At 35.7% G+C, this 23896-nt stretch overlaps 1 long non-coding RNA gene across 2 annotated transcripts; it reads right to left on the reverse strand.

Moving 5' to 3' along the window:
• Positions 1-2869: 2869 nt before the first annotated feature.
• On the reverse strand, positions 2870-22591 carry LOC147913316 (uncharacterized). 2 transcript variants are annotated; one of them, XR_015548791.1, is made up of 5 exons: positions 22528-22591; positions 20941-21094; positions 14527-14679; positions 3171-3237; positions 2870-3060 (listed from the first exon to the last, which is right to left on the reverse strand). It is a non-coding gene; the product is annotated as an uncharacterized LOC147913316 (long non-coding RNA). The 2 variants fall into 2 exon arrangements; XR_015548792.1 differs by having other exon boundaries at positions 3171-3281.
• Positions 22592-23896: the final 1305 nt, after the last annotated feature.

A 23896-nucleotide genomic window follows, 5' to 3' on the forward strand; every position in this document is an offset into this window, starting at 1 on the left:
CTGGAGCCTGGGAAGTCCAAGATCAAAGGTCTAGTGAGGTTCATTTCCGGGTAAAGACTCTCTTCCTGGTTTACTCACTGTGCCCTCACATGTGGAGAGGAAGACAAAGCAAGCTGTCTGTGTCTCCTCTTATAAGGGCACCAATCCCATCGTGAGGGCCCTACCATCATGACCTCATCTAAACCTAATTACCTCCCAAAGGCCCATGTCCTAATGCCATCACAGTGGGGGTCAGGGCTACAACATATGAATTTGGGGGGGGCACAATTCAGTCCATAGTGTTCTCTCTCTTTCTCTCTCTCTCTCTGTCTCTCTATCTACAGATATATACCCTATTGGTTCTGTTTCTCTGGAGAACACTAATACATCTTATCATCCCTGAAATCTGAACTCCAAAATGGCTCTCTCTGACCAAATGATATTTCCAGATCACTCATTTTCTAACTGATTGCTGTTCTTCATCTACGTGAAACTTCCAGTCCCTGGGCCACTTTACTCTGGCAAACCATCAACTGCCTTCTAGCTTCAGTTTTAATTCTCAGCTGAGCACTCCATGCTGCCATGGTAATTGCCTCAGAAGTTATTTCATTTAACCTCATTCTTCGAATCACTAAGGTTATCAGTGGCTTTCATTTTGCCCAGCCAATCAATATTTTTCTGTCCTCAGGTTACTTAAGATCTTTGTGTTTTTGATCCTATTGCTTCCATTGATTACTCTGTGTCCCTAGATAATGTTTGCTGCCATGTAATGTAAGGACTACTTTTACTATAAGATGCATTCTACATGAAGGTCATGGATCTCTCCCTTTTATTTTACATGGCATTCCAGTGCTTAGCACAGTGTCTGGTCAGTAGAAGATGCCTAATAAAATCTCATTGTATGAATAAGCCCTGTGTTGAAGAAAAATGCTACAACAGTTGATGATGACATTCGAATGAGAGAGAAAAATGGGTTATTATCATTAAAGTAGAAAGTGGGGGAAATGTTGAGGCCAAGGCATTTAGTTAATGATAATACTTCCTTCTTTTATCCTTGATAACTGGCAGCAAATAGTTCATTTAGCCCACAGAAATGATGATGCAGAGATGCCCTACCTCCATTCTATCCTACAAAATAAGTGAAAGATACATGAACATTCCTGTAGATGGAATCTTTCAGTAAAAGTACCATCTCATGTTCTTTAAAATACATTCTGAACAAACATGATGTCTGGAGACACAGCCTGGGTTAGTGGAAAGCATACTCCACAGGGAACAGCAGACCTCAATGGTAGCTCTGATTCTGGCTAATTTGCTGTGTTTTCTAAGAGAAGTTAGTTAACTTCCTCAAAATTCAGTGTCATTACTTGTGAAGGGATTGGATTTGATTATTTCTAAGGTCTCTCTGAGCTGTAAATTTCTATTCTAGTCTAATGGGATTTAAATTTTTAATGCCCTTACTTCCTACACACTTTTTATATAGTATAAAAATTACCATGCAACACTTTTTCTTCCCTCAAAAAAGTTTCTTTGTCAGCATTTCAGGATGCTTAGACATAAACCTTTGTACACTTTAACATAAAAAAATGCTAATCTTTCAGTCCTTTTAATGTTTTTAGTCTTCATAAAGTCTATGTCATGTTATTCATTATTTTAGTGGGACTAGTAATGAATAATATAAACTAAATCTTTAGAGTGGGAATGTATTTTTCCTGTATTTTCCCTCTTAAATTGGATGTTATAGTACTTTGTGTCAGTTTATCATATCAAACTAAGACAATGCAAATGCAGGTGTATAATATTTACTAACACCTTGTATTTATAAGAGCACTTTAAACTTAGTTTGGGAATGATATCCATCCATTCTACTTTAATATTCTTAAACGAGGATTAGCATATTACTACCATTAATATATGGTACATTTCAGCTCTTCCTTTGAGATTTACCGAGTAGTATACTATAAAAAAATTCTCAATACAAAAAAGAATATTTCTAATCTTTAAACAACAGTTATTACAAGCAATATTTAATGTGACTATATTATACAAGGATGTTGAAATTAACTTTTTCAAAGTCAGCAACCAGGACAGAATATGAAATGTCACATAAAACTAATTAAATTTAATAATCCTGAGTTAACTCTCTTAGTCTCTTTTTCCCCATCTGTCAAATAAAGGGCTTAGATTAGATGATTTGAGATAGAATATTTTGTGACTCCATGAGGAAAGGAGGGTAATTAATGAATGGTAATGGGATTTAAGGTAAATCCTGAAACAGGTAGCATTGTCATAGGAGAAGAGAGAGATGGGACTCCCAGACAGAAAATACAGCTTAGATATTTCCTGACTCACCTCTTGTTTAAATGATAGAGAGAAAATGAAAATTAAAACTCTACCTGCACAGTCCTATATTTTAGCTACTAACCAAAGGTGGGTATTAAAATTTAATTTTGAATTAATTTAAATTAAATAAAATTAAAAATTCATTGTCTCAGTTGCACTAAACACACTTGAACTGCTTGGTAACCATGTGTGGCTACCACATTGGATACAGTATATTTCTATCATAACAGAAAGTTCTATTGGGCAGCAATGAGTCTAGATAATAATAACAAAATGAGGACAAGGAAACTAAATGCCTATTTGACTCTAATATGGTCTGTATCTCACTTAAGAGAAGATACAAATAACTTTAGACTTTATTTTAAAATATATAATTAAGTATGTTTGCTGAAAAAATAAGATCTATATTCTTCTCCATGCATGCAGAGAAAAATAAGGGAGTATAGAAAATTATCAACTCAATAGAAGTTACAGAAGAAGAATTATGGGGGAAAATGTGTATTTCTTAAGACTAGACTCAGCTACAAGAAACACATACACATGTTGATTTAAATAAGGAAGGGGTTTATTTTGTACTCACATTAATCACATAGTGTTGAGATAAGAAGTCCAGAGTGGTATGGTCACTCAGTTCAATACTATCCTGAGATACTATCCAATTCACCATTCAGCCATCCCTGGGGTAGGGTCCTTATCCTCATATTATAAGGAAGCATCCATATTCCAGGCACAATAATGCTGGAAGAGACAAAGAAGAAGAAAGGAATGGCATCTCCCATTGTCTCATAATGAAGACTCTGGAAGGCTGGTATTAAATTCTATTGGCTAAAATTTAGTCACATACTCACACTTAACTCCAGGATGGCTGGGACATGTAATATTTATTGCAGTAAGCCCTGTGCCCAGTTAAGAAGTCTGTTCATTCAGAAGAAAGGGAAAACATATATTGAGGAATACTGCTGTAGATAATAAACACAAGATAAAACATTTTTTAAAAAGCTAAGATATATCAGTAATTATAATAAATATTAAAGGATTAAACTTTTATACGAAAAGATAAAAATTGTGACTGTATTTTCTATTCCATCTAGAAACTGATAACTCCACCATCATAGTGGGAAATTTTAATACAACTGTAACAGAAACTGATTAAACCAAATAATTGAAGATTTAATGTTCAAAAATAAGTGTTCTAGTACATATGTAGATATCCTGCACATGAGACACATGAACTACGTGTTCTTTTTGTTATTATCTGCAAAAATAATTTTAAACTTACAGAAATAGCACAAAGAGTTCCATATACCCTTCACCCAGCTTCCTTTTATGTTAACACCTTACATAAATACAGTATAATTATTAAAACTAAGAAAGTAGCATTAGTACAATGCAATTAAAGACTTTATTTGGATTTCACCAGTTTTCACACTAACGTCTTTTTTCTGCCGCAGGATCCAATCCCGGATTCCACACTGCATTCAGTCATCGTGTCTCCTTAGTCTTCTCCAATCTGTGACAGTTTCTTGGAAAGTATTGGTCAGTTATTTTGCAGACTGTCTCTCAATTTGGGTTTGTCTGATGTTTTCTCATGATTAAATAGAGTTTATGCATTGTTGGCAAGCATACTAATTATGCTGTGTCCTTTTCAGTACATCCAGTCAGGGAGTACCTAATACCCATATGTCTTATTACTGGGGATGTTAACTCGATCACTTGCTTAAGCTGATGTCTGCCAGGTTTTTTCACTATAAAATTTTAATTTTCCCCTTTTTAACCAAATATCTTAAGGGAGATATTTTGAAACTAGGAAAATGTCCTGTTTCTCCTCAAATTTTTTGCCTAGTAATTTGAGCCTGCTCTTGCCTGCAATAATCTTGCCTGCAGTAATTATTACTGTGGAATTCTAATGGTGATCCACTATTTCCTTCTCTTATATATTTATTAATTGGAATTTTTCTGTAAGAGAGAGTCATTCCTTCTCCCCACCTATTTATTTATTTGTTTATATTAGTATGGACTCATGTATATTTCTTTATTCATAGGTTAAATACTATCATTATTTATTTTGTTTCTGAAATTGCTATACCTTTCGTCATTGGGACTTTCATGTTGTCTCCTTTGTCTTTTCAACAAGTCCTATCTTTTTTTTTGAGAACTTTCTTACTTTTTGACTCCAAACTATGCTCCAGGCTCATCTTTTATTACCCCTGCCCCAGCTGTGGAATCAATCACTTCTCCAAGAAACCCTGAGAATAGTTTTAAAAAAATTCTTTCTAAGGATACATGTAATATTTGATCTCATAATGTCACAAAAAAGCCTCAACAATTTTCAAAGAATCAATGTCAAAGAGAACATGTTCTCTGGTAACAATCAATAAAGCCAATATCAGGATTTTTGAAAAATAAAATAATATTGTTTCCAGCCATACTTATTACAGAAGAAGAGAGCAACTAAATTGTTATTAGGAATAAAAGGGAATATAACTACAGATACATTAGGAGTTTTTTTTAATTGTAACAGAATACTAGGAGCAACTTTATGGGAATAGATTTGAAAACATAAATAATAACAATAATTTTCTAGAAAATATATAAATGACCATTTTTTTCTATATGAAATTGAAAAAGTGAATGAACGATAATCATTAACAACACTGAAGGTAACCAAAATTTTGCCTTGTCCCCTATAAAAAACACAACCCCCCAAAAAAAAGATCTAGACAGTTCTACAGGAAACTTTTCCCAGGAAACTTTTGAACTTCTTCTTTCAAAAGACAAATAAGTTGTAATTATGCCTACTATTTCAGGGAATCCAAAAAAAATGAAAGATCCTCTATAAATACAATTAGGCAATATTAACTTGATGTTCAATGTAGACAAAGCCAATACAAAAATAGGGAGCATTTTGGACAAAGTCCATTCATGGACACAGATGGAGAAATTCTAAATAAAATATTATTAAATTTAATTCAGTACAGTATATTTTTTTAAATACATGATAACTAATAGACTATTTCCAAAAATTTCAAGGGTGTTTAAACATAAAAAAATAAGTTAATTGAATAAACCATATCAATTGATTAAAGGAGAGATCTATTTACCTCAACAAATAGTAAAAAGCATCCACTAAAATCAACACTCATTCATGTAAAAACAAACAAAAATTCAGCAAACTGGGAACAGAAGAGTAGTCTACCTAAGCTGATAAGGCATTATCTCAGGGCTGGCCCTATGGCGTAGTGGTTGAGTTTGGAGTGCTCTGCTTCAGCAGCCCTGGTTCGCAGGTTTGGATCCCGGGCATGGACCTGCACCACTCATCAGCCATGCTGTGGCAGCAACCCACATACAAAGTATAGGAAGATTGGCTTGGATGTTAGCTCAGGGAGAATCTTCCTCATGGGGAAAAAAAAAAAAGGCATTTTCTCAAAAATCCACAGTAAACGTCCTATTTTGTGGGCAAAAAAAATTTTAAATTCCAAGGGGGATAGGAACAAAGTGAAGATGTCCTCTACTGCCATTTCTACAATTAGATATGGAAAATAAACCATGTATATAAGACTTAAAAAGAAAGACAGAAATCAATCTTTAATTGCAGGCAATATTGTTTTTCACACAGAGAAATCAGGGGAACCTATATACTATTTGAATTAATAAGTTCATCAAACTTTATAGATAAAATATCAAATAACTCAATAATATCCTAATAATAAGCTATTAGAAATGAAATTGAAAGAAATAAGATTATATTAACTATTACAGTACATACATCTAGTATATAGCAGACACTATTAGACACTATTTCTAGGATCTTGTAGACGTGCACCAAATGCATATTTTGGTTAAAGACCAAGTGCCCTAATGTTAATATCAATATATGACCACAGTTGAGACAAAGCCAGATATGACTACCACAGATAAACTTCTAGAATACAAGAATAAATCTGAAACTTCATTAAAAAATATAAATTTTATTACAATTTTATTATTTTATAGGTTTGTTGTCAAAATTATTTTTTAAATTTCACAATGCAGAAAATATTATTTCTTCATAATTTCAGCTGCTAGGTTGTTTGTGCAGCCCCTGCACAGAACATCCGTGCCATTAAATGGACACTCATTTTCAATTATGGTTGCTTAAGGGCAAAAACTCCTTAAGGGAAGATAACTGTTTAAAAGTCAGAGTTCTTAGTTTCCTTCATTTAAGTCTTTGGTTACTGTACACTGAACAATTGCACAAAGATTAGAACTATCATATAATCTCTAATATTCTGCCTTGTATTATTTAAATTGTATAAACATTTGTTGGTTCAAAGAGTATTGAATATTTTTTCTTAAGTAGCTAACACATTTTCTGTTAATATTCTAATTTCATTCTCAAATTCAAATTTAATCCTCAAAGTTGTTGTCCTACATACTTAACTATTTGAAAGTTTATAATAGTTTTGTCACGATATTAACATTTTACAGTCATTATTAGTTCCTATGGCATTGTACTTTTGCAATAATCAACATTTTTATTTCAAAATAACAGATTTTTACCACAAAAACAACATAAGGAGAATTTTCACTCTAATATCTAGAATATTTACATATATTTGTAAATGAACATTCAGATACTCACAATAAATCCAAATAACATGTCTTGTTACTGATGTTGTAACTCTCTTTAAATATGAAAGAAACCTTTGAGATCACAGAATTATTGATCATACTCAAGTTCAGGGATGCCAGAAATTATATTGAAGTTGGCTTGCAGCCATTTCATCTTCTGAAGACCAAGGTTGAAGCCACACTGAATAGCTGGTTTTGGCCAAATATCAAAGCCAAACAAAATCTCCATGAAACTCTAATAACTAGCAATACATCTAACAGAAATTATAATAACATGTTGAATAATATAAATAAGGACTTGCGTAAATGGAAATAAATCATGCTTATGGTTGAAAAGTCATAATATCATAAAAAAAAATCTCTCCAAACTAATTATTAATTTCAACTCAATTCCAAGGAAAATTCCAGTGGGATTTTTCATAGAACTTGACAATCTTACTCTAAAATTCACATGGGAGAGCAATGAGACAAAAATAAGTTAGAAAGAAAGAAGAAAGAACCAGGTGGGGGTCTCCAACGCCATCTTGAGAAAGAGGAATTGTTTCCAGTTTGAACAACAGTGCCCCATGAATTTGCCATTGATTAATGGGTCTTGTCCTAACAGATACCAAGCCTTAGTATAAAGGTATAAATTAGACCAATGCAATAGAATTGAAAGGACAAAAACAGACCCATGAATATTTAGAAACTCGATACATAACAGAAGGGGCATTAAAAATAAGTAAAGAGTGTGTTTTTCAATAAACGTTACTGTGAGAACAGATTTTGTTATATACAATAAAAATAAAATTAGAGATACACTTTACAATCCATTCTAAGTGAATGAAAGACCTAATCTATGAAGAAAAAAAGAAAGAAAATATAGTAGAATATCTTTTTAGCTACAAGGTAGGGAAAGATTTCTTAAACATGATTTAGAAACTCAAAACATAAAAGAGAAGACTGATGAATTTGAATATATTAAATTTTTAGCTCTTCAACTAGAGACCATAAACAAGTGAAAAGACCAGCTGTCAATTGGGAGAGACTATTTGCAATTTACTTAACTGAAAAAGGAGTAGTTATAAGAATATATGAAGAGCTTCTACTAAGTAATAAAAAAATACACAAACAGCCAAAAAAGTGAGGAAAAGATACGCATAGGTAGCCCAGTGCCAAACCAGTGTCCAATAAATGTGTGAAAAGACACTCAAGCTCATTTCTGAGTAGGGAAATGAAAAACAAAACAATAATAAAATATTATTTCATATCCATCAGATTGACAAAATTGAAAATATTGTATATTAACCATTGATAAGGTTGTGGAAAAATGGGGAACTTTTATTATACATTGTCAAAAATGTAAAGTTATACAAATACCCTGAAGGGCAATATGGTACTATCCTGGTAAAGTTATAGAAAAGCACAACATTTGAAAAATTGGACACAAGCCTAACTACTTATTAAATAAATTGTAATATACTCCATCAATAGCATGATATAGAGTACTTAAAATGAATGAAACAGATAGATATGTATTAACATGGTGAAAACTCAAAAACAGAATACTGAAAAATAAAGGCAAGATAAATAAGGATGTTCACAGTTCAGACTATTTGCATAAAGACAGAAAGTATACGAAACATTACATGGATAAATCCTTATGCAGTAATAGCATAAATACATACCTGAAATTGACAAGCATTCTAATGAACAGTATATGAATGGAGGGAAGGGGGGCAACCTGGCATGGGTTGCCAATTGTTTCTGTGTTCTTTTATTTCTTAAAAAATCTAAATCTATCAAAATGTTAAAGATTTGAAAGCTTAGTGCATTTTCCTTTGTCACGATCATATTGTTTCCATACTTTTCTGTATGTTTGAAAAAATTCACTGATAAAAATGGAGGTGTTACCACATTCATTGAATAAAGAATGATAATAGAGCCAGAACTAGCATAACTATCATAATAAACACAGATGCAGGACAAAACACTTAGGTCAAAAAAATAAAATAAAAGGAATTACAGCAAGCACTGCACAACTTTCCTCCTATATATCTGTAAAATGCCACCTTTGATTAGTAAGGACAGATACATAGGAGTGAGGCAGATAAAGAAAGCCACTTCCATTGTGTGTTCAGGAAATAAAATTTCCCATCAAATAAAATCTTCTTATTCCAAACTAAAATAACATGGGCATAATATGGCTGATGACTTAATGAATCTGACAGCAAAGATGAGAAACAGATTCCTTTGAAATTTATAAATTACCAAATTTATGTATGATGATGTAAAGTTATGTTTAGGTAGGAAACATAGACTTTATTTTTAAAAGTGAAAATTGAAAGTTAAAAATGAGTTATTCTTTGAAGAGCATGATATTTTAAACAAATAATCTTGAATCATTTAAATAGCTGATCACAATGATTTTAATTTACCGAAGTCATTTATTTTACAGGTAACTGTGATTATTTTCCCTAGACTTCCAATTACACTTTCAACTAGATAAGTTCTGATATTAGCTAGTGCCAACATTTCAACTATTTATAAAATCTCATGTACCCTGGTGCCATTTAGCATAGTGAATAACCATTTGTAAACAAAATGGGGATACATTATGATAGCCAAAGGGCAGAGCTTTACCTGGACAGAGATTCATCATTTTTTAATGCATCACAGCTTGGTGCTTGTGCTATCATCAAGCACTCTGAAAGGTTCTTGCCAGAGATTGATGACCTAAACAATTACTGAAACTTAATAATATCATCTGCGACTGCAGGTCGATATTGCACACAACAGAAATATTACTTTCCTTCTTGTCCATGCTTATTGTTGACCAAGTATACCAATGCTTTGACCAGAGGAAATGTCAGAGAAAGCTGCAATCTTATATTATTCTATATTAGTAATTATATGGTATTTTTTTCTTTTTCTTTTTTCTTTTTTTTTTTTTGTTTATTTTATTGTAGTCACATTGGTTTATAACTTTTATAAATTTCAGGTGTACATCATTATACTTCTATTTCTGCATAGACCACATCATGTTCACCACTCAAATACCAACCACAATCCGTCACCAAACACACGTGCCAATCATCCCTTTCGCCCTCCTTCCTCCCCACTTCCCCTCTGGTAACAACCAGTCCAATCTCTGTCTCTATGTGATTGTTTGTTGTTGCTTTTATCTTCTACTTATGAGTGAGAAAATATGTTTTTTGACCTTCTCCCTCTGACTTATTTCACTTAGCATAATACCCTTAATATCCATCCATGATGTCACAAATGGCTGGATTTCATCACTTCTTGCGGCTGAGTAGTATTTCTTTATCCATTCATACCTTGATGGGCACTAAGGTTACTTCCAAGTCTTGGCTATTGTGAACAACGCTGCAATGAACACAGGGGTGCATGTTTCTTTATGAATTGGTGTTTTCACATTCTTTGGATAAATACCTAGCAGTGGAATAGCTGGATTGTGTGGTAGTTCTATCCTTAATTTTTTGAGGAATCTCCATACTGTTTTCCATAGTGGCTGCACCAGATTTGCATTTCCCTGATAGTTAATGACGTTGAACATCTTTTCATGTGCCTGTTGGCCATCTGCGGAGAATATCTGTTTTGGAGAAATGTCTGTTCAGGTCTTTTATGATATTTTGATATGGTATGAGCAAGTACCACATCAAAAATAATTCACTTGCATATTTACCCAGACGTAGGATGGTTGGATCGTATGGTAGTTCTACTATAATTTTTTGAGGAAACTCCATACTATTTTCCATAGGAGCTGCACCATTTTACATTCCCACCAACAGTGTACAAGGGTTCTAATTTCTCCACATCCTCAAATTAAAATCAGAATCTGGAAGAGATATCTGCGCTTTCATGTTCATTGCAACATTATCCACAATAGCCAAGATATAGAAACAATTTAAATGTCCATTGACAGATGAATGGATAAAGAAAATGTGGTATATACATACAACAGAATATTATTCAGTCTTTAAAAAGAAGGAAATCCTGCCATATGCAACAACATGGATGAATCTGGAAGACTTTATGCTAAGAGAAATAAGCCAGTCACAGAAGGACAAATACTGCATGATTCCAGTTATGGGATATACAAAATAGTCAAAAACTCATAGAAGCAGAGATTAGTATGGTGGCTGCCAGGGGCTGGTGGGAGGTGTAAATGGGGAGTGGCTCTTCAACAAGTATAAAGATTCATTTATATAAGATGAATAAGTTTTAGAGATCTACGGACAACATGGTGCCTATAGTTAACAATACTGTGTCATGCGCTAAAAATTTGTTAAGAAGATAGATCTCATGTTAAGTGGTCTTACCACAATTAAAAAAATTAATTCACTTGCGGATCAACTGTAAAACATTATGCAACAATATACAAATGGGTTTATCAAGATAGTATTTCATTTGCTATGTGACACCTGGGGAGCACCAAATGGAAAACCAGAAAGAAAGTAACATGATCCTGGTTATATATGGATTTAATGTCAAACATATCCCAAAAAGTTCATGATATATTGTATTTATGTCACCGGCAATATATGTTAATGAGATAAATGTGTCAAAGGTGATTTTCTGGTTTTATTCTTTTTTTTTCCAGAAAATGCTTTATTTCCTATTGTTGATTTGATAGTTTGATGAAAGTGTATTTTGCTGGAAGCTGCCTCTCTTTGGACTAAAAAAGATTTTTCTATGTATATAATTTAACCAATTTCAATAATTTCACCAAGAAGTGTTAGAAATGATGGCTTGATGACTGAGAACAAAGCATTGTAAGGTAAAGATACAGCTTCTGTAATATTCCAAAAGGAGCTGAGTTATAAATGTAAAAAGCATGGTTGATTCCCACTCATTTCATAACTTACTATACATATCCTTTTTTAGAGCTCTTTGCATGTATATAAAATTCGAGACTACAACTGAATAAAGCACAAATCAGTGAGTGATTTTCTAATTTAAATTTTGTTGTGAGCATTATCAACAAAGGCAGGCCATCAAAAAGGTTATGACTTTAGTGAATTAGTGGTAGAAGGACAACCAGGGTAAACTATTGTGCAGACGGGCCAATCATGAAAACACAGTTAAAGCAACAAGGCTTGCCAACTGCTGATGAGACTCAGGAGAAATTCCTTAACAGATGTTTCCCTGAGCAAATATATACTTTGCCTACTCTGATTATGATGGTCTAGAGAATTCGTGATTTGATTCAACATTCAGCTACTCTTCAGCAGACTCATAAAAATATGATTCTTACAAACAGTCTATTCTAAATTTTCCTTTCCTAAGAACCAATATATAACACATTTATGGTCCTCAGTCCCATATGGTGAAGCAGCAGTCCAACAGTACTGTTTATAACATTATAATTAAGGTTGTGTCAGCATTTTATTATGAAGGAAAGGAGGCAAAGCCTTGTTGTTTTGTTTTTTTCATTTTAGAAGCTTCCTTTAGTTGAGTGCCCACCAGCTGCGGTAATCTGCTCTGACCTCTCTTTTGCCTCCTACTAAGAATTTCTGATGGCTTGCTCTTGGCTGAATGATTTGTGTACAAACAGTTTAAAAGCTTTTTTGGAGAATCAGAAGATTGTTCCTGACAGAGAGTTCCATCCTTCAGGTTCATGTCTAATCATTATAATATTGTGAAGACTTCTTTCTGGAATGGGCATTAGCAGGAAAAATTTAGTGGTCTATAACAGCAGTAACACAGTCTATAGAGAGCAGCGAGGCTCACAGTTATTGAGTCCCATTGGCTGCCTATCACCGGCATCTCTGTGGTTTTACTATTTAATCATGTATTAAAGCCCTAATTAGGTGAATTATTTCTTTCTAAAAATCTTCCACTTTCCAGTTTTTTTATTGGGTGAGAAAAATCAAAATATGCATTTACTGGGGCCAGCCCAGTGGCGTAGTGGTTAAGTTTAGTGTGGTCCACTTTGGTGGCCCAGGTTTGTAGGTTCAGATCCCTGACGCAGTCCTGCACTACTCATCAAGCCATGCTGTGGCGGCATCCCACATACAAAATAGAGGAAGATGGGCACAGAGGTTAGCTCAGGGCCACTCTTTCTCCAGCAAAAAGAGGAAGATTGGCAACAAGTGTTAGCTAAGGGCCAATCTTCTGTACCAAAAAAAAGCACTTACTAGTTGCGTGACCTTGGGCAATTGATTTAATTACACCTCAACCTCCAATCCCTGAGTATTGAATGTAGATAATAAGAATATCTACTTCATTGAACTACATGAGGATCCAGTCGGATAGTCCATGCCGGTGTAAACACAGTGCCTGGCCCTTGATAACGATCCACATGGTCTCCACCCTAACCTAGCATGGCGCTGTCTATTTATTACCATAGGCTCCCTCATTCTGCAGTTGCCTGAACTAAGATGCAGGAATCTAACTTTCTACCCAAAGCCAATCCTTTTTAAACATTCTAAACTTTTTTTTTGTTCAAACACAAGCAACACATTAACCAAATCGATGACTGCTGTAAGATTAATAAATTATCCTTCAGGCTCCATGAAGGGGAAAGTCCATGTCTGTTTTACTAACATAGTGCCTCATGCCTGGTGTAGAAGTATGTGCTTCATAAAAGATTAGTCTTTAGAGCTATTAAAAAGTCATGCTATTATGTGCAGTTACACAACTACTTAAGTGGAAATAATTCATTTCTGAGGCTGTGAATTCAATTTCTGGTATGGCTGGTAAGTGAAAAAGACAAACTTGCTCTGGTATTATTTTATTTTAATAGCTTTGCTAGGAATCCAGTATTAGAACTAATATTAACTCATACTTTCAACAAGAGGCTTTAAGCTGAAACTGGAGGTCATGCCACGTTACTATGCACTAAGCAAGTCACCTGGACATAGTGAATGGCCAGGAACCAAAAACCCACAGAAATCCTGAGAAGATCCTGGAAGAGATCCCTCTTTAAGACTCCTTGCCATGGCCTGAAAGTATTAACTACTATTCAATGCCTCTTATTGATAAACCACAATTGTCCCCATCACTCTTATTTTATAATTGCAGAATTTCCAGGACTTCAGGAGCATCTCTTACTCAACTCCACTTAAAAGAATAATTGTATCTGTGCATAATTAAAAAGAAGAGGTATCTGGCTAATAATATTTCCCACTTATATTTTGACTATTTTGTATTTTCAGGTAACCTTAAAATATGAATGAACACTCTCCTGTACAATTTGGTGAGAGCCCAGTGATATTTGGCTGTATCAAAAATTTATCAATGGTAAATTAACCAGAGGACAGCCTTTCGCCATAACAATGGAACCACTAGCACATATTCTAGGCTGTATTCAGAGGTTTCTTTATATTTGCATTCTCGCATTTGACAAGTGACAGATTCCATAATATAGCCTTTAAAAAACTGACATTAATGCTTTATCACCACAATCTAAATATTTCCGCATGTCCTAATAGGCAAGAACATTCAAATCTTTGAAGGATTTCCCTGACTGTTATCAAGAGATAATTCACATGTGCCACCTTCCCTTCCCAATTGTAACATTCTCAGCGGTTGAAAGCTGCTAGAATCATTAACTGACTCTGCATTATGCCATTTCTCTTGCTGTCTAACCTGTCACCTCCGTGCGCTCCGCAGTCGAAACGCGTTTCATTATAGCTGGTTCCTCGCCTTCCACCTGCGGTCTGACAGGCTGCTATTTTGCCATCGCCCTCCAGGGAGCGCTGCTGGACCGTGAGCCTGCTCCGGATGCTTAGAGCTGAGCTCCTGCCAATCAGGAAGACAAATATTCTTTGTTAGAGCAACAGCGTCTACTTTTAACCACTGCTACAGACCATGGTTTTTACTTCTGATTCCAAAAGACACTTGTTTATATAAATGAGATACAAATATCGAGCACCGTAAAGTAGCTAAGTTCTTCTTCTACGGGGCGGTTTTGCAAAGAATCTGCACTACCAGTGCAAACTTGTTAAATCTTAGTAGTTCTTTGTTATACAGATTAGCATAAGCGTTCTTTTTACTGACTTTCACTAAAATGCTCGCATTTTTTTGCCTTTTAATTCATTATATTTAAAATATGAATGAAATAGTAAACCTGAACAGGTTTTGTTAATTCTATTATAGAATTATATATTAATAATTATAATAGTCTACATTATAATTATCTTCTTATGATTACATTATAATTTTATATTGCTGCAACGGTACTCCTTATGGCAATTATTGTCTAAGTGTCCAAATATACCAATGTTATTTAACATGTACATAACCCACAATGAGCATTATATAGCTTTGGAAAAGTTACTTTTAGTAACTTATCAACAATACTGTGAAACATCTAATAGTATCTCTGCCACATATCTTCTCCTTTATTTTAATTCATGGTAACATGTATAAATCTTCTAAATTTGCTTTTTATACATATGGTAATTATTTATGTAAAATAAATACTTAATTCGAAAATAGTTTTAAATATGGTTTCTGTAATCAAAAGCATTTTTCACACACTGTATCTGTGATACAAGTGAACTTGCTGAAATAATGAAGAAAAACATCTGCTAAAAGGAACATTCTGTCAAAAATGTGCTATTAATTGTCATGACTATTTTTCACTCTGAAAGTATGAAAAGCAGAATGAAAGATATTCATAAAACACAAATAGGATCATGTCGCATCCCTGCTAAAATCTTACAATGACTTCCCGCTGAAATAAAAATGGTGTACAAAAGTTTACGTGGTCTGCAAGGCGCAGCATGATCTGGAGCCTCCCTCTCCAGCTGCTTCTCCATACGTCCTACTTTCCTTGTCCTTGCCCTGCTCCCAGCTCCTAAACTCACATCACAAGGCCCTTCTCTCAGTTCTTTAAACAGCAAACATGGTGGCTGCCCTGCGTTGCCCCTCACACATAGTTCCCCTTAGCTAGAATGGCTCCCTGCTCTTATCTTGGCTCCCTACTTCTCTCCTTCCAGATATCAGCTCAAATGTCATCTTCTCAGAGTCCTACCCTGACTGCCCTCCACGAGACTCTCTCATGACACCCTCTGCTGTTCTTGACAGCACTTGTCACATTTGTAATTTTGATAGGCTCTGTGTGATTATGTGTCTTTCATTTCCACTAGAGTTGGAGTAGGAACCACAGCCTACTGGTGAACAACATGGCCTCTAAAAAATGGCCAATGAGGTTCACGATCTCAGCTCTGCCAATTACTAGCTTTGTGGCCTTCGTTTTCTCAAATGTAAAATGTGGTGAAGATTCAATAAATATATATATACAGCACTTATAAAAGGCCCGTAGTAATTACTATATAGATGCTTATAGGGTATTTTCCTCATTACTATATATCCAATAGCTACCACGTAATAAGCTCTCAAAAAGTATTCGCCGTCTGAATTTAGTGAATGAAAATCTTTTTGTTGCCCTCATAGGAAACTGTATATCAAATGAAAGAAGTCTTCCAGTTCACTGAGACGTGCATCTTAATTTTTTTTTCCTCCCCAAAGCCCCAGTACATAGTTGTATATCCTAGTTTAAGTCCCTCTAGTTCTTCTGTATGAGCCGCCACCAGAGTGTGACAACTGACAGACAGGTGGTATGGTTCCACAACTGGGAAGCAAACCCAGGCTGCCGTAGTGGTGAGAGCACCGAACTTTAACCACTAGGCCACCAGGGCTGGCTCTTAATTTTCTTGGGTGTTGTGGAATAAAAATGAGGATGAGAAATAAGAGAGGCAGGGGACACGGATGACAGCCCTTTGAAATCACTTTCCTTACTACTCTGCCAGTCTTTTCTCCTATGCTCCAGAGTTGAGCACAGATCTGGGCTGTATTAAGGTTATGACCCATGATAGCTATTTAATTCATTTATTCACCAAGTATCTTTTGAGCACCTACTATGTTCTAGGCATGATCGTAACTGCCAGGGGTGTAGACGAAAACAACACAAACGAAAATTCCTGGCTTTACGGAACACGCCCTCAGTCACAGTGGGAAACCTTTGGCTTAGCTCCGACTCTTTGTGGATTTCTGAAGGAAATGTGATGAAATATCCTGAACCTCCCCCCCCGAGGGTGAGAAAATTTCAGATCTATTTAGTCAAGGTTTCCTAGGCAACTCTGGAACTTCAGAGCTGATCTGGGGTCTGGAAGTACAGCAACAGAGAATCTAACTAAATGAATGAAGCATTCCCCAAAGCGTACACTGTAGTAATGGACGTCACTCAAAATGCACAATCCATGGACAAATGTGTATGAAGAACAATGGTTAAAAAGAAAAAAGCTTTTTTAATTGCTGTGACTATGGCTTTTCTTGCTTTGTTCTGTTTCATCTTATGTTGACTCTGGGACCTTCTCACTAATATATCTGGATTTTTTGGGTTTTTTTGTTGTTGAGGAAGATTAGCCCTGAGCTAACATCTGTGCCTATCTTCCTCTATTTTGTAAGCAGGTCGCCACCACAGCCTGGCTTAATGAGTGGTGTAGGTCTGCCCCTGGGATCCAAACCCGGGAAGCCCCGGCCGCCAAAGCAGGCCATGCTGAACTCAACCACTATGCCACCAGGCCAGTCTCTAATTTATCTGTTTAAATACCAGTTTAGACTTTTTCTACTGTATGCACTGGGCAATTACTAAACTCTTCTATGCATCAGTTTCCATAACTATAAAGTGGGCATAATAACAGTTATGGCCTCATAAAATTATTGAGGATTATGTGGGTCAATACATGTAATTTGTATAGTTTAGAACTTGACACATGATGAGTACTCAAGTAATGTTAACTTTGTTATTGTTATTCTTATTATATGCCTCCTGATGAACCAACAAAATCTTTATTCCGGGATTGATTTCTACAGATCACACTTGGGAGATACTGAATTTTATCAGGACATTAAACACGCTGAAAATGCCAATTAAGTTCATTCTGGCAACTTCAAAAGAAGCCCAGGGTCAATGGGCACAGTCAATCAACGTTTGTAAGAAAGGCAAGTAGATTGGAATCAGCCATCCCTGCTACAGGAAAGTGGTGAGGGCCACTACAGTGACAGGAAAATCCTGTCCCCACCCAGAGAACCTCAATGACGTTACAATAAAATGTAACTGCACATGTTCTATGCGGCAAATGGTGGCACGGGCTGGCTATATTTAAAATTAAGAGCTCTAATATTACCAATAAGACCTCTTAGGTTTCCTCCAAAAATTGTGAATATAAAAATGGGAAATGCAGATAGAATCTTATCCCAGTGAGTGCCATTTAACCAAAAGCTGTTTTCCATATATAACTGAAACATTTACAATGAATGCTCTGTATCCAAATATCGTATAAAGCAGTTATTCTCTTGCCTCCTTCCCAAGTCACTCATTTTAAATTCTTTACCCCAAAATTCCCATCCCATCAAAGCAAATCTCCAAATGAACCGCCAAATATCATAGTATAAAAACAATCTTGCACACAGAAAGATGTAAAGTTTTACGTCTTTCACCTTTTTTTTTTTTCTTTTGTTTTGTTTTTGTTTATTGCGGTAACACTGGGTTATAACATCGTATAAATTTCAGGTGTACATCATTATACTTCTATTGCTGCTTGGATTGGATCATGTTCTCATGTCCACCACCCAAATACTAGTTACAATCCAGCACCACACACATGTGCCTAATTATCCCTTTGGCCCTCCTCCCTGCCCCCTTCCCCTCTGGTAACCACCAACCCAATCTCTGTCTCTATGTGTTTGTTTGTTCTTATCTCCTCTACCAAATCATCATTCTAAGCTGATAGCCAGCACTGATGGGGAAAAAAAGTTAAAGAATTAAATGAATTTAACAATAGAGTCAGATGAGGAATCAAAAATCTAGAAACACAGATATTTGGGGAATCCAGACAAGAGAAGTAAGAATTTAAAAATGGTAAGGTGGGCGCTTGGTTATGTAGGTTTATAGGGTTTGCAAAGCTGGCACAGATCCATAGCCTTCACCCAATGTAACTGGTTTTCCAGCCTGGCTTTACCATATAATGTGGATTGTACAAGTCCCCTGGTAAACTTGAGCTTGGATTCCCCTGACACTGAGATACCACATATCTATCTTGGTAGTTCCTATGCAAAGATGAAGTACATCCTATGTGACTGAGGAAGGACAAAGAAGGACTGTGCCTGGGAATATTTGGTGTCTCTATGATTGATGATTGCCTGTGCTTTCTCTCTCCTGCTCTGCCACACCCTGTACGTTTATTAAAGCCGAACGTGGGTATATCCTCTGGGTACGTGTCGTCCTTTCAAATATGGACCCCAATGTCATCATTGCATAACTTAGCTGAAGCATTTCTTTTCATTGCTAATTTCAGGAGCCAAATATGATGTTTGGTTCTATTGGTCATCCAGCTCGATCATGCTAGAAATGCAATTTACGGTATGTACTCCCTAGATCTAAATTCTACTGCAACAGAAATCAGATAGCTCTTCTGGTTCATTAGAATGATATTTTGTATATGTTATATTCTGATTTTTGTGATCTTGCTGGAAATACTTATTTTCAGTAAATTAGAAAATGGTATGTGAAATAATGTTTAAAATTTTGTACCATATATCTATTAAGGTTATCTCCTCCAAAGATTAATCTACATCATGCAGAGAGATTTGGAGAATGGAGTGAATCTTCTAGACACTCGATCAGAAGTGAATTTCCCTGTGATACCATTGGCATTTGCAACCCAAAGCAGGCTGAATGTTTAAAAGCAGTCAGAGGAACATGGATGGACATTGAGGGTATTATGCAAAGTGAAATAAGTCAGAGGGAGAAGGTCAAATACCGTATGATCTCACTCATTAAGTAGTAGATAATAATAACCACAAACAAACACATAGAGACAGAGATTGGATTGGTGGTTACCAGAGAGGGAGGAGGGCGGGTGGAGGGTGAAAGGGATAATTTGGCACATGTGTGTGGTGATGGGTTGTAAATAGTATTTAGGTGGTGAACATGATGTAATTTATGTAGAAATAGAAGTATAATGATGTACACCTGAAATTTATACAATGTTATAAACCAATGTTACTGCAATAAACAAATAAATAAATAAATAAAAGCAGTCAGAGGGATTTTCCTTGGAAAGATGTTCTTAAGTGTCAATTACTCCTACACAAAAGGCTGGAAAATAATTGAAAACTTGACTCTGACAGGTAGCCACCTTATTTTCTTTATTACCCTTATAGAGGAGATTCTTCTCTCATCAAAGCTTGGGGAATAAATATTCTTAGGCAAGAATTACAAAGGTTAATGTATTAACTAGTAAAAGTTTGCAAGCATGAGTTACAATGTAAAATGCCATAAAATATTTTACCACAAAATTAAAACTTGCAAATAAGATATCAGAAAGATACTTTTTAAAAAGAGTTTCTTCTCTTATCTTAGTATTTTTTCCCTTTCATTGAATTCTTTTTCAAATAATGAGTAAACCCTTACTTAGAGGAGATAAACAAGCAAAAATAAAACAAACACAATGGGGCCGGCCCCGTGGCTTAGCGGTTAAGTGCGTGCATTCCACTACTGGCGGCCGGGGTTCGGATCCTGGGCGCGCACCAATGCGTCGCTTCTCCGGCCATGCTGAGGCCGAGTCCCACATACAGCAACTAGAAGGATGTGCAACTATGACATACAACTATCTACTGGGGCTTTGGGGGAAAAAAAATTTTTTAGAAAAACAAATCTTTAAAAAAAAAAGAACAAACACAATGGAAGTTATTTTATGAATGTGCACCTCTGCATCAGATAGCCCATTGCGAGCCAATTGAGCTCTCTCCTGTGGTTTCCATGTGGTCGATACCTTTCATGTTGTGTATGTGCATTTCTCTTTTAGTTGAATCTTCCATAATAAAATGAATCCCCCAAAGCTTCAAAGCCAATTAGCCTACAGTTATATTTTTCATTTTTTTCTATGAATTTCTACTTCAGTTAAAAACGCAGTTACTGATAAAAACAACATCAACAACATAAAAGATATGCTTATATTGGACCTATATCAACAAATATATCAAACTAACCATTCTATTAGTTAGCAGTCAAGAGTAAGTCACATGGCCAGCATACTCAGTTTGGCTCAATCACCTCAGCGAGAAGATAAGACTCTTCTTTACCCTAGGGTAGACTGAGTCTTCCATACCATATTGTTAAAAGATCAGCTTGGGTTTACTGTGCCTGAAATGCAAATATATTAGTGAGTCACATACAGTTATTGGCTAATTGATTTTAATATATCAAGGCTTTATTACAAAAGAAAAATGCATACCATTAAGTATTAAACTAAATATCAAAGTCACTTCAGCCACGCTGGATGCCATTTATTTCATGATTTAAGAATACTAAACACAAGAGGAAAATAGACTAATCATAGACTTCAGTCTGGGGGAGTCAGAATCATTCATTTTATGAGTTTCATAAAGTATGGTTTATAAGTACACACTATGAGAATTGAGTCAAGTATTTACTGCTTACAACTCTCATTAAAAATAGATAAATAGGCTTGATTGCACCTGAGTCTGTGTGTGGCAATTCTCACTGGCGGGCAACGTTAAATATTGTAGATAGCTTATTCAATCTAGATTCCACCCTATCTCTGAGATTTGGGAAAAATGAAAACAACATTAATCTATTGCAACTAGAGTTTTGGGTACAAAATATGTTCCTCAGATTAAATGTACTTGAGTGAGATTTGGAAAGGGGAAATGAGGCTGAAACTATGTTCTTGTTTGCTTTTGATGTTTCCCTGGCTAACAAGACATAGAAATTTGAAAATTTTCTGCCTCGTTAATTGTCCTTTTTCCTGCTTCTTTTGTTTTGATAGGGAGCTGTATCAGAGGCAGTAGTGACATTAACCTCTTGATACCAGGGCCCTGCTTCCTGCACCGTAGCCACTCTCAGTTCCCCTGGTTGTCTCAGTACATAGATCTCCTGTGGATCTGTTCTTGATTGCAGAGGTCATTTCTGATGGATCAACTAGAATCTGTCCTTCCAATCTACCTCAATGTAAGCCTATAATTCTCTGTGTCTAATCTTTTCTTCTTCAAAATATTTAGAGTAGATCCTGCTTTTACAATGAGTTCTGACTAATAGAATATCTAGTAATAGAAGTAGTTGTGAGCAAACATCCTCAGCGATGGGAATCTGGAAGTTATCGTGAGATTTGTTTGGGTGTGAGGCAAAGATAATTCCACTAAAACATGGAAAACACACAACCATAGCACGCAATTACTCATATGATCACATTCAGTCGCTTGACATAAAGTGCCCACTGAAGGGAAAGTTTGGGTAGACCAGATGACCACTGTGAGAGACTATTTACAGAGGGAATGAAGACTACAGAAGTCCAGCTATTGCTCATTACACCGGAGAGTTTAAAGAAGAAAATAAATAGGACAAGCTCTGGGTTTTAAATTCTCAGCTCAAGACATGGTTGGAAGATCAAGGAACATTTATTGTGATCTCTTGCTGCCACAAAACTAACAGAGCCAGAAATCAGACACACAGTCAGTTCCTATAATTTGCTCAATCACTACATAAATTGAATGCAAAGCCTAGCCATGCCTCCTACGTCAGAGCTTGAGCATTATTAAGAGAAAGTAGAATCCTACCTGAGGACATTTTGGCGGATTCAGATGAACCTGACCACTCTGTATCCCTGAAGACCAGTGAATATCCCTTTGCACGCAAAGACAGTTCTTCCTCCCCTCTCTGATGAAACAAGCCCTGACTTGTTTGGAGACCCTGTAATAGCTTCACCTGTCGGGGGATGACAATATCCCTCCCCCAACTCCGCCTCTACTGCACCTCAGACACTACACCTTGGCAAGAGCTGGATCCCAGGGAGACAAATACAGAGCTGAACATGGAAGGAGTTACACTACATATCAAAATAGAGCCATGATCTGGCTAATATATAGTAGCAGAAAGCTGAGGAATACGTGTAAGAATGGGTTCTAAGAGGGCTAGACAAGGGAAAAGGAAATATCACGATAGATCAGGCCCACTACATCAATATGGGTGTCCCTACCAGAGATTATATACTCAGTGTGCCAACTTGAGCTTCCCCAAGTGGTATTCAACGTTGGCCTGGTTAGTTGACTGGAATCTGGACTCAGTGGGTGGCCTGCACTGAATGAAGGTGAGACGCCTAAAATTATTCACATAATATGGAAGAAGGAATTTTAAAACTTAGAAAGATAAGAATGGAATGGATTTATTTGATGTGCCCTTAAGTCACTCAATCTATAAGAATTTCTCCTGAGGGAGCTTAGAGGATCCTCCCTTTACCTGGGCATCTAGAAATAAATTGGTAAACAAAATATTAAAGACAGAAATATGTTATAAACCACTGGGGGAGAAAAAAGGGAAACTACGAGTCCACACAAAAATAAATAAATAAATTATATATATATATATATATTCACCTTCATATATATGTATACTTATATTTTTTGGTATGGATTTATAGTTATATAGAAAATATATATAGTTATGTATATATATAACATGTACTTCTATATACAAAACACAGAAAGAAAGAGAGAGAGGACAGGGGCTCTTGCTTTAGAAGAATGCCAAGGGTTGACTGATAAATGCAGGGAGAGTACAGGAGTTGGAAAAACTTATTATTTTGCAATCATTGTAGTAAATATTGGTACAGGCAAGAATCATCAACTGATGCTAAAACTAGGGGGATAAATTTTGATAAGGAGCAAATATTTGTATGATCTTAAATTGTCCTTCTACAGATTGTTTATTAATTGCAAGGCAAAAACTAGTAATTACACAGTGGGGAAATCAGGCAAATCTTGACAGGGAAATCTTGACAGGGTGAGAAGGATGTGGACGGACACTGTGTGCCTCTTGATTTGACACCCTGAGGAGGATATGAAGTCACAGGGTCCTTTATGCAGTGTTCTGGCTGGGAACTCATAACCTAAACCTATTCGTGAGGAAACATCAGACAAAGTCAAAATG

Source organism: Ceratotherium simum, chromosome 28 (genome assembly GCF_057802395.1).
Source record: "Ceratotherium simum simum isolate JZ-2026a chromosome 28, ASM5780239v1, whole genome shotgun sequence".
NCBI classification, from domain to species: Eukaryota; Metazoa; Chordata; class Mammalia; order Perissodactyla; family Rhinocerotidae; genus Ceratotherium; species Ceratotherium simum.